This window comes from Nomascus leucogenys, chromosome 9 (assembly GCF_006542625.1).
Source record: "Nomascus leucogenys isolate Asia chromosome 9, Asia_NLE_v1, whole genome shotgun sequence".
In the NCBI taxonomy this organism is placed as follows: Eukaryota; Metazoa; Chordata; class Mammalia; order Primates; family Hylobatidae; genus Nomascus; species Nomascus leucogenys.
This window is the reverse complement of record NC_044389.1, coordinates 50,968,615-50,984,260: the sequence shown is the minus strand read 5'-3', so window position 1 is coordinate 50,984,260 and position 15,646 is coordinate 50,968,615.

Below are 15,646 nucleotides of genomic sequence, written 5' to 3'. Positions count from 1 at the left end.
ACAATTCCGTATGAAGGCAAAAAAATTACAGAGTTAATAATAATTATTTTTTTTAAAAAAGTCTCTGCTGAAAGAAATATTTCAACTCTATGTGGGTTTTATTGAGAGTAGTGAGTGTGGTATCTACTTTATTATTTCTCTAGCCATGCTTTGAGGGCAGCAGATTGTGGATGCTCTGTGCAAAGTTCAGGGCTCCAGGTAATGAAGTCTGCAAGGTATGGCTGAGCCAAACGTACTGCGTTTTCACTGGGCTGGTTCCCCTCAGGTTTAGACCAACAGAGCTTCCAGGACTGGTTTAAAGAGTGTGGGATTCAATCCATTCTGCACGAACACACAGACGTGAGCGCACACACACACACACACACACATTACCACAGATACTGACAAGCTGATAAAGGCCCAAGATGTGGCTGTGGGCAGTTTTACTTTGAATATGTAAAATATTCCAGCTAGAAAGCCTGTTTTTTCTTTTTTGTTTGTTTTTTGTTTTTTTTTTTTGAGAGGGAGGGTTCAAAGAGAGAAGCTACTCACACCATGAGTCTTAAAAGAAAAAAATCACTCATGCCTCGTGAAGTAAAATATCTTCCCCTCTTAGAGTAGTGTCTGAGTTGAGTTGATGCCAACTCTAAAATAACCCTCAGGCCAGAAACTTCAAAAGAAGGACCCTGGAGATCTTATTTCTGTAGAGGGATGTAGGGCCTGTAGGGAGACTTGTGTCAGGAATAAAAGGGTGTAGAAAGAAGACCAGAAATGACTTCCTGAGGTTGACCCCTGTTAAGGTGCCATCTTGCAGATATAGGGTGTTGATCTGTGTTCTTTACCTTCTCTCTCTTCTCCTTTCCTCTCTACTTGGATTTTGCCCTAACTGGGAAAAATCTCTCACTGCAACCAGACTTTCCTACCAGAGGTGGGAATTCTCTTTGGGCACTGGAAGGAAGCAGAGAGTGATTTGTGTGGGCAAGAAAGGAGGCTGTAGATGAGTCAGTGTGAGGGGCGTATTTGAAGTGGAGAGACACAGGGGAGAGGGAAAGATACTGGAGTAAATACAGGTAGATTAGAAGGATGGCAGATAACTGGGTTATCCCATCCCCATTCTCCAGAATTGCTGAGCCCTGCATAGCTCTATTACTCAGGGGGAACCAACTCCTGACCCGCTGAGCCGCATGGTCAGGCTGTTTGTTCTGTGGAACTAGTGCCCAAGCCTTGGATTCAGGACATTGAGGTGAGAACTTCTGCTCTGCCCATGACTTCCTTTGTGAACTTATGCAAGTCACTTAACTTCCCAGAGACTCACTTTCTGGATGAACAAAATGGAACATTTGTGGGAACTGAATTTGAAACAATACAGAAGATGTGTTAAATAAGCAGGCTGAGAACCCAAATTTCTATAGAACATCAAAGAAGCAGCTATAAAGTGACAAGTTGTTTCTTGCTGGAGTTGCTGAGCATTTCACCGCCCTGTGTACCTACCCTCCCCAAACCCAATCCCTTTCTCCCTTGTAGACACTGCTCATTTCTTTGAGTTCCCTGGGCCTCCAGCCTTCAGTTCCTGGGCATGGGCCATCATGGGCATTTCCAAGAATCCTGGGACTTTACCTGGGAGAAGCTGCCAGTGAAGGCAGGACACTATGTTGTAGCCAAGGAAAATCATGAAGAGCGTACAGGTTACCAGGGCAGACCTGGTTCTCATACCAGTTATGGTGAAATCACATCATTGCTGTTTCTTTTGAAAGTGTTAACGTTTTTGAAAGGAACTAATTAAGAGCTATGCATAAGAGAAAGAAGTAAAATTATTTTAACAGGAAGGGCAGCAGATAGCTCTAAAAAACAGAGTACGCTGCTGTAATACTCTTTCTACTTTGAAATATTTCACATGATTATAAGAGACAAGCGAAAGTGTGTGAAGGAAACTGTACCTCTAAAGCTTTTTTTCTCCTACAACATAAAGAATTCATGACCATTTAAGACAAAAATCCGTGCACCAATTCATCCTGTAATGAGACTTCTCTGCAAAGGCTCCTCCTATATCTGTAGAAGTAATCAGAATAATTTCTGGTCTGGTCTGGCCTGGAGCTCTGATGACAGGAAGAGAAGCTCCATTTCCTCTTTGTGTGGCTAGTTCTTGCATCAAATGAAAGTGTTTCCTAGGAGAAGTGTTTTGTCTGGTCCTAACGGAATTCAAAAGCTAAAGGCATTATCCTTCCCACTCTGCAGATGCAAAAGCTTAACAAAATGAGAATGGTCACAGCTTCACCCCTCCTTTGCTATTAAAACATCTGACAGCAAAGAGTCCCACACTAATTGTGTTTGGGGAAACTTCAGAAAAAATTTGCCTCAGTCATGTGCTATTTTAATACTTAGTTTGCTAAATCCCTTGCCTGATTGGACTCACTTTTAGTGATTAAAAACTCAATTAACTCAAATATATAAGCACAGGCAGTGTGCAAGCTCAGATTTCATTTGGAGCCCAAACTGAAGGAACAGAAGACAGTTTATGGGCTCTGCCTTTTTTTCAGCATGAACCTGCAGGGGCTTGTTACCCAGCCTCCGTCTCTGTGCCTGCCATATGCTTTCCTCACAGTGACTTTAATCAAGACCAGACTTAGCCTGATATGAAATAAGATCTGAAGGCCCCGAGAAGTCATCCCAATGAAACTCGAGCCGCTGGAGCACACAGCCCAGGAGAAGCTGATTTAGAAACATTTCAATTCTAGATTTCCGGTCCATCTTAAAGGGAACACAGCTCAAATTTTTGAACCCTAAAAAGTTGCATAAGATCTTTGGGCTTCTTGTGAACTGGAACCTGGCTACATAGCCATTTCAGGAAGTCAGAGACTTTTTGGAGGATCATAAGTTTGGGTTTGCAATCAATAGGTTGCAATGGGGTTTACGCATGCTTTTCCAGTAAATAGGTTTGCCCTGGAAAATGGTTTATGGAGACTCATCAATGTAGATATTATTCGGATTAAAATATGTAGTGAAATAGTCTTTAGTGTCAAGAACTTGGGATTGAAATTTCCACCAGGTCAAGATGACAGAAAGTCTCTTATTTGGAAGACATGCTTTTGAAAGTAAACAGCTCAGTGCCAGTTAAGAATTTGTGTTATTCATACCTCGTCTAGAAACCTTAGATGGATTCTATTTTTTTTTTTCATTCCACTACTTTACAAATCTTGAATTGCAAACTTCTCTAAATTGAAGAGGCTGCTGGGAAAATACACACACTGTGGCCCACACATTCATTCTGTCTGGACACAAGTTCCCTCCGATAGGGTCAAATACCTGTGGTTTGTATTCATCTGGGGGCAGGGTGAATGGAACCAACTGGGAGGTTTTGATAGGAAATTCTGGATTAAACACAATGGCTGTGGAACTCAGATCTCATCTGGAATTCCCTGGACCTTTATAATCTAGATAAGAATGGCCCAAGCCACCAAATAAGGACCAGGAAAGTTCAATGCCCAGCCAAAATTGTGAAATTCTCTGTCACCTCTGGCTCTGAGTTCCTGTGTCTTCTGAAGTTTTGTTTTATACTTTGCATCTTAAAGCTGTTTCAATTTTTCTTTCCCATATTACCCCAAACTTGAGGTCTTCTTGATTTTTCTCCTCCAAACAATTGTTAAGTACATGGCTGTAGACTGTAGCAGGACTTTTACCAAAGTTCTTCATGTTACTAGGAGGGAGCTTCGTATCACCACACTGCATGGGAATCAGCATAAAATTATATATTAAATACAGCTGACCCTTGAACACTGTGGATTTGAACTGCATGAGTTCACTTATACATGGATATTCTTCCACCTTTGCCACTCCTTAGACAGCAAGACCAACCTCTCCTCTTCCTCCTCCTTAGCCTACTCAACATGAAGACGAGGAGGATAAAGAAGATATTTAGATGATCCTCTTCCACTTAATGAATAGTAAATGTATTTTCTCTTCCTTATTATTTTCTTAATAATATTTTATTTTCTCTAGCTTACTTTATTGTAAGAATAAGCATGTAGTACATATAACATACAAATTATGTGTTAATTTACTGTTCATGTTATTGGTAAGGCTTCTGATCAACGGTAGGCTTTTAGCAGTTAAGTTTTTGGGGAGTTAAAAGTTATATATGGATTTTCAACTGTGCAGGAGGTGAGCATCCCTAACTCTCCTGTTGTTCGAGTTAACTGTAGTCTTATATTTAAATGTTGTTTTAAGACATCCAGCACCACCATGATGTCTCACTAGCTCCGCCACCACCATGGGCTCTGCATAATGCCTATGCTTCTTGCCACTTTGCTAGCTCTTCTTCCAATTTTAATTTATCTTCTTAATTTCCTTTTTCCTTAATTTCCACTTATCTCCCAGATTGCTTCCAGGGATTCTATATTTCTCTAACTCAGTTCTCTCCAATCCTTATTCCCAACTTAGATCCAGGCCTACGTTTTCATGTCCAAATTTCATAGTGTTTGGTTGAATAAAAGTGTCATTCCTTTCACTGGACCATTGTCCTTACAAGGCAGGGGAGGTATTTTTCAAAGCATTTCTTCCTTCAGGTGTACCTAAGAAGTCACAGTTGAAAGCCATTCCTCAAAAAACTGGGAATGAAGCCAGTTAGTGTTTTCGTGTTCAAAACCAACAGCAACTAGAAGCTGATGGGTCACTTTCTTAGGAAGCCAACAAAGGTACAAGGGACCTGATCACTGAATACCAGAAATGGCAGAAGAAGTGATAAACTGATGGAACTCTTGAATATTGGAGTATGTTCTCAAACAAAGCTAAGAAAATTGCTCCCCAGAAGCTTTTAAAAAGAACAGACTTTTTATTTTTTATTTTTTTCAAGATGGCGTCTCGCTGTTTTTCCCAGGCTGGAGTGCAGTGGTGTAATCTCAGCTCACTGCAATCTCTGCCTCTTGGGTTCAAGCAATTCTCCTGTCTCAGCCTTTCAAGTAGCTGGGATTACAGGTGCCCGCCACCATGCCCAGCTAATTTTTGTATTTTTAGTAGAGACAGAGTCTCACCATTTTGGTCAGGCTGGTCTGGAACTCCTGAACTCAGGTGATCCACCTGCCTCGGCCTCCCAAAGTGCTGGGATTACAGGCATGAGCCACCACGCCCAACCAAAAAGAATAGACTTTTGACTGCAGGGAATGAGTTAGGGACAGATAGATGGGTAACTCTGAAGAGACCTTCTCAGAGACCAGAGATTGGCTATGCTGGCCCCTTGGCCTCATCATTAGGTCAGAGTCAAGGTGTCCTGGTGGTCTTATTGATGCTCAAAGTAGAGAGGCCCTTATGAACCCAAAGCACTTTGGGAAGAGTTTTCAAACTGAAAAGCATCAACCCAGGAAACTGCCTAGTTTAAGATTCTCCACATTCCAGGTCAGGACTTCCCATATATATGTTCAGCACAGTTCTGAAGCAGCAAGATATTTTAGTCACCATTGTATTTTAAGACCTAGCTGAGCTGTTTCATATTTACTGCTGAACTCCACACCTCCCCCCCAAGACTCCTAGCCAGGGCTAGGGGCATCTCTGGGAGGGAGTACAGTAAAATCTCAAATACTTCTGGGGCCAGAGAGATAATGTAAATAAGGAAATTGGACCAGGTTCTATACAATAAGGAGTAGTGAGGACTCTGGAGAAGTGAAATTTCATGCCCTAATGGAACAGCTGCTACCTCACTTTGGCCAATCATTGCTGTTATGGATTGAATGTTTGTGTCCCCAGCAATATTCCTAGGTTAAAACCATACCCCCCAATATGATGGTATTTGGAAGTAAGGCCTTTGGGAATTAATTAGGTTTAGATGTGTTCACGATGGTGGGACCCCATGGTGGGACTGGTGTCCTAATTAGAAGAGGAGGAGAGACCAGAGCTCCCTCTCTCTGCCATATGAGGACACAGAGTGAAGGCAAAAGCTGTTGCCAGCCAGGAAGAGAGTCCTTACCAGAAACCGAATCTGCCAGCACCTGGATCTTGGACTTCCCAGCCTCCAGAACTATGAGAAATAAATGTCTGTTGTTTAAGCCACGCATCTCTAATATTTCATAATATCAGCCCAAGCTGACTAAGACAATTGCCCTGTGGGAATGCAGGCCTACAATTGCCACACACTACAATTTTTAAAGAAAAGCTGAAATGTTATGGTATTTACACTAGGTGAGCCAAATGTAACAAAGCTGTTGGCTGAATGTGGCCTCTGCATCACCACTTTGCAACTTTTCCCATGGTAATTAAGAGTTTAGGCTCTAAAATAAGATAGGCCTGAGTTTCACAAACCCCAGCACTTACTAACTGTGTGTCCTTGGGCCAATTAACTTATCTTCTCTGAGCTCAGTTCTCTCATCTATATAGATGAGCATAATAGTAGCTATATATATATATATATATATATATATATATGCCATATAGTGAGCATAGTAGTAGCATCCTACTGGGTTAAAGGAGATAATTTAGGAAGTGTAGCACAGTGCTAGACACATAGAACATGCTAAAGTGAACCAATCTGCAAAAGCTATATACCATATTATTCCAACTATATGAAGTTCTGGAAAAGGCAAAGCTGTGGAGGTACTAAAAAGGTCAGTGGTTGTCAGGGATTCATGGGGACAGGAAAGAAGGATGAATAGGTGGAGCACCAGGGAATTTTTTAGGGTAGTGATACTATTCTTATGATTCTATAACATGAATACACGTCGTTATACATTTGTCAAAACTCAAAACTCATAGAATATACAACATGGTGAATCCTATTGTAACTATGGACTTCATTTAATAATAATGTATCAATATTAGCTCATCACTTCTAACAAATGTACCACACTAATGCAACATATTAATAAAGGGAGAAACTTAAGAGAGAGGGAGTATATGGGGAAAATGTGAAAATGATTGATAGTTATTGATGATGAAGATGGTTATGATGATTATGTTTGTACTAGTTAGTTATTGCTGCATATCAAGGCACCCTAAACTTTAGTGGTTTAAGACAATAAATATTACTACTCACAAGTCAATGGGGCCAGTCAACTGGGTATTCTGATAATTTGGGCCAGGTTTGACTGATCTCAGCTGGGCTGCACATGTCGGCCGTCAGGTGCAGATCAACAAGCTCATCTTGGTAGACTTTGTCACATGGGGCTCTTGTACCATGTACCACATGTCCTGCATGTACCAGCTCAGGCCTTAGTGGTACAATGGGGCTGGCTGACCCTGGAACCCTTGTTCTGTCATTCTCCAGCAGCTAGCCTGGGTTGTTCACAAGGGTCAAAGAAAGGACAAGCATACAAGGCCTAGCACACTGTTGCTTCTTCCATATTCTATTGGCCAAACAAGTTACAAGCCCAGCCCAGGTCCAAGGACTGGGGTAACAGACCATGCCTCCTGATGATAGGAGCTGCAACATTGCATTACAAAGGGCTTGGATGCAAGGAGGGGAATAATTGCTGCCATTTTCACTCAGACAATCTACCAAACTGATGATAATGAAAGTTTTCTTCTTACCCATCCCTATGAGGTTAATTAGGGCCTGTGGGCTCTTTTTCCAGAGCATAATCACTAGCACCTTTTCTTTTATCTAGTTAAAGGTTTGAATTAGAGAATTGCATTTGGCCAGAGCATAGGATTTTAATCCAGCAAGACCAAGAACATTAAAAAATATCATTCAAGTTGACGTACAAATCTGTCCTGGAAAAACATGGGCCTTAAAATATAGGGTGTCACAAGCCCTTTAGGCACATGTCAACAACTCTAATTTTGTTGTATCAAATGCAGTGGGTTTGTTGCTCAATAACATTGCAAAAAGAAAATTTGACTCTATTTACCACAGTTTATAAAGCCTCAAGACACCCAAACATGACTCATGACCTTTGCTGGTGGGAATAAGAATAAAAGCTTCCCTGGGAATAAATATGGCACACACACTGTGCTTAACTTGGCTTCAGAAATTCAGTGACATTTGAAGAAGAAATGTTCTTACAACTCATGCTCGGAGAGCCATAGTTTTCACCATCTGCCCTTAGGCTGCTGTTTATGTCTGTGGACGAGCAGTGTGCAATTTTACTGGAAAAATATTTAAAAAGAAAAACCCAAATACCCACATTATGGGGAAATAGCATTGAAAAATTTCCAGTTTTATAGTAAAATTTATGTTCTTAGCCCTAAGAAAATATTCAAAATCATCTTCATTGGCTCAGTGTGAGACTTGAAATGTCCCAAGGGAAGAACTCTAAACATCATTAGTTGTTGAATGCAAGTGTCGAGCCCACCTCTGCCCCAGTGTGCAGCCAACATACCACATGCTGCTGCCTGCTCTCAACCCCAGTCTCTAGGACTTTGAGTGAGTTGAAGCTCTTTCTGTCTCCTGGGAGGCTCTGAGTGTAGTGTAAGTCATACAGAGTAAATGCTATATACTCTAGCATTTCTCTCCTTATCTTCTCTTAGTTCTTAACTTCTGCCAGAGAATTGCTAATTTTCCACAAAGTCTCATCTCTCCAATACTCAGTAGCCAATTGTAGGCAGATTTTCTGCCAGCCAGGGTCTAGGGCAAAGGAAGAAGTACCAAAGGTGCTGTCTCTCTTCTCCGGGGGCTTTCAATCTTGGCTGATATTACATTGCAGGATGATTCCAGAATGTTTCCCAAAGTGTATTCCATGAGACACAAGTTCCATGATACGCTTCTTAAAAAAGGGTTCCATAGGATAGCTTTGAGAAACAATGCAAGCCATATTTCTTTCTTGGAAAGCTGCAATGAGTATTAGCAAATAAAAGCTGTGAGAAGTTTTTCAGTAAAGATACATTTAAGTGTTTCTTTTATAATCCAGGGTTACCCACTTGTTTTCCCAGGAAATCTTTTTAAGAATAATAATAATGACTCTGAACAGTTTGAGAAATACTGTTATACATCAAAATGGGGCTCGTGAGAGGTGTTTTGGCCACTTATATTCCTGTCTCATGAAGGTGTGGGCATCCCCTTTCCTCAAAAAGGTGTTTTCAGAGGGCGTAACGCCTTCTCACTTCAGGCAGGCATCTCTAATGCCAATGACTCTTTGCTATGAATGGTAGTAACATGTTATGATTAAAACACAAAACAACAAAACCAAACACACATGCCAACACATGCACACAACAAACAACATGCAATTGGTTTCTTAAATTCACTCAATTTGCCCATTAGCCATATTACTTTGTCAAAGAATCCTGGTGACAGCTACACAAATGAAAGTAGAGGCTGTTGTCTGGCCACTCTAAAGCGGGGCTTCCACTGGGTCCCTGTAGCTAGGATTGAGGTCCCTGTAGCTTTGGGTCGAGGTGGGTGGAATTTTGTATGGGACTGAGTTGGGGCATAATGTGGCTTTGGTAACATATAAAAAATAAGAGAATTGGACTAGATCAGATATTTTCAAACACTTTTTTCTCCTCCCTTACAATATTTTCCTTAAATAAGCCTTACTTGAAAATCCTAGACAAATAAAAAATAGGATCAAAGCAGATCCTATTTGGTTGACACAGGAAAGAGACAATGGGGTTGGCAGAGGGGTTGAGATAGGGGAGGCCGAGTTCCCTCTTGCCCTTACCTGACCTTTGCAGTGACCCCTGAGGGGGCTTCTCAAAGTACAGTTTGAAGAATCCCAGATGAGATGATTTCTAGGGTTTCTTGTAGAGTGAATATTCTAGTTTTTAATCCCTTTGGTGTTGTGAGAATAAATAATCTCTAAAGTGTGCAAGAATAACCTGATCAGTATTTTTCTCATATTTTCATGGAAATATCTTCTTTTTTTATTTTTTATTTTTATTATACTTTAGCTTTTAGGGTACATGTGCACAATAAGCAGGTTTGTTACATATGTATCCATGTGCCATGTTGATTTCCTGCACCCATTAACTCGTCATTTAGCATTAGGTATATCTCCTAATGCTGTCCCTCCCCCCTCCCCCCACCCCACAACAGTCCCTGGAGTGTCATGTTCCCCTTCCTGAGTCCATGAGTTCTCATTGTTCAATTCCCACCTATGAGTGAGAACATGCGGTGTTTGGTTTTTTGTCCTTGCGATAGTTTACTGAGAATGATGTTTTCCAGTTTCATCCATGTCCCTACAAAGGACACGAACTCATCATTTTTTAAGGCTGCATAGTATTCCATGGTGTATATGTGCCACATTTTCTTAATCCAGTCTATCGTTGTTGGATATTTGGGTTGGTTCCAACTCTTTGCTATTCTGAATAGTGCCGCAATAAACATATGTGTGCATGTGTCTTTATAGCAGCATGATTTATAGTCCTTTGGGTATATACCCAGTAATGGGATGGCTGGGTCAAATGGTATTTCTAGTTCTAGATCCCTGAGGAATCGCCACACTGACTTCCACAATGGTTGAACTAGTTGACAGTCCCACCAACAGTGTAAAAGTGTTCCTATTTCTCCACATCCTCTCCAGCACCTGTTGTTTCCTGCTTTTTTAATGATGGCCATTCTAACTGGTGTGAGATGGTATCTCACTGTGGTTTTGATTTGCATTTCTCTGATGGCCAGTGATGATGAGCATTTCTTCATGTGTTTTTTGGCTGCATAAATGTCTTCTTTTGAGAAGTGTCTGTTCATGTCCTTTGCCCACTTTATCTAATAACATAGGAAAGAATTAACATGCAATCCTGCTACATTATGATTGTGTAGCCTGGGAGGGTAGCTGAAAGCATAGTTTTAAAGCATGAAACTTTCACAGCTCCTCCTTTATCTTAAAAACCAAAAAACAATTCCTACTTGCCCTACTGGTCAGTGGAGGAGCTGTTATACTAAGTGTATAAATGTGGGGAACTGGGTTGAATTGAAGAGAACTGACACTGCCTAGCAAGTCGGCATCAGGTGGTTTTTCTACTTCCTTTCTTTCTTTTTCTTTTTCTTTTTCTTTTCTTTCTTTTTTTTTTTTTTTGAGACAGAGTCTCCCTCTGGTGCCCAGGCTACAGTGTAGTGATGCCATCTCGGCTCACTGCAGCCTCCACCCTCTGGGCTCAAGCGATCCTCCCACCTCAGCCTCTCAGATAGCTGGGGCTACAGGTGCACACCACCATGCCCAGCTAATTTTTGTATATTTTGTAGAGATGGAGTTTTGCCATGTTGTCCAGACTGGTTTTGAACTCCTAGGCTCAAGCGATCTGCCTGCCATCGCCTTCCAAAGTGCTGGGATTACAGGTGCAAGGCACTGAGCCCAGTCTGGTTTTTCTACTTTCTTGATGTCAGATTTAGATAATCCAGATTCATATACAAGAGAAGATAAATATGACCAATCTGTGTTTTCCTCCCACATCTCTGAATGAATCAATGCTTTGAGGAGATGTCTTCCTGAGGCTTCATGTACTCATAGTATATTTTCAATTCATGGGGAGTATGCATCTACCTGATATTGGGAATAAAGTGATTCAATACTATATGAAACACACAACTGCTAAGGGATATTGTGGTTATAGGAAGGGAGTGTTTCATGGCATTGACCAGAAGTGCTGTGTGTTTTTACAGGCAGCATCATTTTTAGCTTGGACTCTCAGCGGAGACTGACTCCTGTCGATGAAGGTATTTAAATGTACATCCACATTTGTGTAGGACTCTGGAAATGCTGTACCCAAGAGAGAAAGCAGCCAGAGGGAACCCAGACACAATAATGCTCAGAGTAGAGGCACAGCGGGTTGCAGCATCATGACACTGCTGTCAATATTTTAGAGGACATTTTTACTTAAACCAATCTGGATTGAATTTTATTATTAAATATAAAAGAGATTCTACTACACCATATTCATATATTGTCTGATGAGCAGATTGGCCCATTTACAAAAATGGGCTGCAGATGGAATTAAAACACTGATATTTTATAAAACTGAAGAATTGCATTTTAAGCAGTGTATATTATTGCATCTTATGAAAAATATTTGGAAAATACAATGTTTCTCTAAAAAGATTTGTAACACTTGTCAAAATAAAGAAAAGCTCTATCATGAATATATTCTAAGTATTTATGTGCTTTACAAGGATTAATTATCTATTTTGAGTGTAATATAGAGCTTCAATTAGTATACATGTACATATAGCATAGTAACTAGACAAAATTACACATTGAAAACAGCACAAGTTATAAAATCTGAAATGTGGAATTTCAAGGAACTGGGATTATATTTATTGCTTTTCTATCGAGTACCACATACTTGGTTTTTTTTTGTTTTTTTTTTTTTTTGAAACAGGGTCTCACTCTGTCGCCCAGGCTAGAGTACAGTGCCTTGATCTTAGCTCACTGCAGCCTCTGCCTCCTGGGCTCAAGCCATCCTCCCACTTCAGCCTCCCAAGTAGCTGGGACTACAGGTACATGCCACCACACCTGGCTAATTTTTTTTTTTGTAGCGATGGGGTTTCGCCGTGTTGCCCAGGCTGGTGTCAAACGCCTGAACTCAAGTGATCTGCCCACCTTGGCCTCCCAAAGTGCTGGGATTACAGGCATGAACTACCACGCCTGGCCTCCACATAATTTTTTAAATGCATTTTTTTAGTTAATAAAATGAAATTTACTTAATTTTTTAACTTTTATTATAGGTTCAGGGGTACTTGTGCAGGTTTGTTATATAGGTAAACTTATGACTTGGGGGTTTGGTGTACAGATTCCTTTGTCACCCCAGTACTAAGCATAGTACCCAACAGTTTTTTTTTTTTTCTGAACCTCTCTCTGGAGGATTTTGGAAGGAAGTAAAGACTTTCTTCTTGATGAGCACCTAAGTACAGAGTCAGATCTGTTGGTCATTGGAAAAAAGGATTAAGAAGCCAGAAATGGATATTTCAGTACAGTCATCTTGGGATCCACAGGAGATAGTCCAGATTGAACCAGATCATTTTGTTAGTCCTTGGTTAAGGGATATAACAATTCCTCAGAGAGGTGGAAATGTAGAATGATGCTAGAATCCACTGTATCTCTTCTATACTTGTTGTCTATAAGTAGAATGGTAGTATCCCACTAGACTGTAAGCACCTTAAAGGCAGGCACCTAGTTTTTTCTCCCCTCAGCAGGCACTTCTAGGTATCCAGAATCTAGCACAACACTTGGCATGTAGCAAGTGTTTGTTTTACATATGGAGAAAACTTTGTCTAATATTTCACTTTCTAGTAAGTAGTAGAGCCAGGATTTAAAGCCAGGTCTGCAGGATACAGAGTTTGTAGCCACCAGCCTTTACTGGACATATATTGGCAATCCCATCCAGCACCTTCAGTTATATTCTCTCCAGTGAGTATTTATGCTACACCTTCTTAACTTTAAAAACACTTTAAGTAAATCACTTAGCACATAGACATTTGGCCTTGAGTTATTACCATGTCTTACAAAATGGAAATTCCTTTCTGCTTTCTTTGTTTTTATTCATAGACGCTGACTGCCAGATTTTACTACCTTTCTTGCCTGAAAAATACTAGTGTCCAGAAGCTGGTTTCTCCATTCCTGACAGAAGGCAAACTAATTAGAAGTCTGGTGGAGCAAGTTTTATGGGGAAAATGCTTTTTTAGTTTAGCCAAGGAACTGAACCCATCTTGAATAAGAAGTAAAAAGGAAGAGTGTTTCCTGGGTTAGCAAATACATGAACTAGAAAATCAACATTATACCTCCCAGATGCACTGATGGTAATGTGGATGCTCCCAGAAGAATTAAAATGTGACCCTTTGGTCTGCGGATATACTGTAGGTGAGATATTTTGTGGATCAAAGAAATGAGTCGTCTTATAAATTCTGCTAATTAAAACATCCACAGTGTACCTGTTACTCAATCAAGTCCAAAACTTAGGGACAAACAGAAGAGACAGAGATGCAAAACTTTGTAAGTTCTTGGGGGTAGAGCTGTGTTATGGAAGCCAGGTGATTCTGAAGTTCCCTTTAAACAGTATTCACTGTTTTTAGCATAACGGTCTCTGGAGTCAAATTGTCTGGGATCTAATTCTGGCCCCAAAATTACCAGTGATTTTGGGCAATGTCATTATCCTCTTTGTGTTTTAATTTCTCCATCTATAAAATGAAGCTAATGATAATACTTATCTTGTAGTGATGTTTTTCAAGGCTCAAACAAGTTAATACCCATAAAGTTCTTCTCTGTTACTATTATTATACCACATAGGGCTCATGATACTCTTTCGTTTAAGCTCTGGTAATTGATTACATGAATTGCACAGAACCTGCTACATAATTTGGGGAACTCAGTACAAAATGAAAATGTTCCTTCGTTCAATAATCATTAAGAAATGTAATCTCCTTAAGCTGATTAGCAACTTCAGCAAAGTCTCAGGATACAAAATCAATGTACAAAAATCACAAGCATTCTTGTACACCAATCACAGGCAAACAGAGAGCCAAATCATGAGTGAACTCCCATTCACAATTGCTTCAAAGAGAATAAAATACCTAGGAATCCAACTTACAAGGGATGTGAAGGACCTCTTCAAGGAGAACTACAAACCACTGCTCAATGAAATAAAAGAGGATACAGACAAATGGAAGAACATTCCATGCTCATGGGTTGGAAGAATCAATATCGTGAAAATGGCCATACTGCCCAAGGTAATTTATAGATTCAATGCCATCCCTATCAAGCTACCAATGACCTTCTTCACAGAATTGGAAAAAACTACTTTAAAGTTCATATGGAACCAAAAAAGAGCCCGCATCACCAAGTCAATCCTAAGCCAAAAGAACAAAGCTGGAGGCATCAGTCTACCTGACTTCAAACTATACTACAAGGCTACAGTAACCAAAACAGCATGGTACTGGTACCACAACAGAGACATAGATCAATGGAACAGAACAGAGCCCTCAGAAATAATGCTGCATATCTACAACCATCTGATCTTTGACAAACCTGACAAAAACAAGAAATGGGGAAAGGATTCCCTATTTAATAAATGGTGCTGGGAAAACTGGCTAGCCATATGCAGAAAGCTGAAACTGGATCCCTTCCTTACACCTTATACAAAAATTGACTCAAGATGGATTAAAGACTTAAATGTTAGACCTAAAAGCATTAAAGTCCCACAAGAAAACCTAGGCAATACCATTCAGGACATAGGCATGGGCAAGGACTTCATGTCTAAAACACCAAAAGCAATGGCAACAAAAGCCAAAATTGACAAATGGGGTCTAATTAAGCTAAAGAGCTTCTGAACAGCAAAAGAAACTACCATCAGAGTGAACAGACAACCTACAGAATGGGAGAAAATCTTTGCAACCTACTTATCTGAGAAAGGGCTAATATCCAGAATCTACAATGAACTCAAACAAATTTACAAGAAAAAAATAAACCACCCCATCAAAAAGTGGGCAAAGGACATGAACAGACACTTCTCAAAAGAAGACATTTATGCAACCAAAAAACATATGAAAAAATGCTCATCATCACTGGCCATCAGAGAAATGCAAATCAAAACCACAGTGAGATACCATCTCACACCAGTTAGAATGGCCATCACTAAAAAGTCAGGAAACAACAGGTGCTGGAGAGGATGTGGAGAAATAGGAACACTTTTTTTTGTTGTTGTTGTTTTTGTTTTAAAATAAGATTTTATTATTTTTCCAGCAAAAATCTTAAAAATTAAATCATTTGTTTTATTTTTTAAAAAAGGAAACTATAAGCCCAATATTTTAAGAAAC